Source organism: Acyrthosiphon pisum, chromosome X (assembly GCF_005508785.2).
Source record: "Acyrthosiphon pisum isolate AL4f chromosome X, pea_aphid_22Mar2018_4r6ur, whole genome shotgun sequence".
Taxonomy (NCBI): domain Eukaryota; kingdom Metazoa; phylum Arthropoda; class Insecta; order Hemiptera; family Aphididae; genus Acyrthosiphon; species Acyrthosiphon pisum.
In genome coordinates this window covers 41,094,122-41,094,739 of record NC_042493.1, presented here as the reverse complement: position 1 = coordinate 41,094,739, position 618 = coordinate 41,094,122, and positions in this window count along the sequence as shown.

Here is a 618-nt window from a genome sequence, read left to right as displayed (position 1 = left end):
ATCAATGAATGAAATATCGATGTAAACTTTTTTATAGGTATCAAAATATCGAAATATCGATATATATAATTTTATATATTAATATAAGAATTTAAGATTTCTTAAAAATTATAGAAAGAACAGAGGTCCTTAATATAATAAATAATTTTAAAGATAAAACCGCAGCTGGATTTGATAAATTATCGGTTAAGCTCGTAAAACATATTGCGCCTTACATTATAGAGCCACTCATAGTTATACTAAATTTATGCCTAAAACAAGGTATTTTCCCTGATAAATTTAAAATTGCAATCGTGAAACCTTTATATAAAACTGGAAATAAAGAGAATATTAACAACTATAGATCTATATCTATGCTCTGTAACTTTTCAAAAATTTTTGAAAAAATTATAAAAACCAGACTTATAACATTCTTAGAAAAGAATAAACTATTATCCAAAAATCAATTTGGTTTTCGTCCTGGGAAAAGCACGACTGGAGCTCTATATACTACGATAAAATATTTGTACAAGGAGCTAGATCAAAATAACAAAATAATAGCAGTCTTTTTAGATTTGGCGAAAGCTTTCGACACAGTAAACCATGCTGAACTTTTAAAAATCTATACCTAGTTTTGGA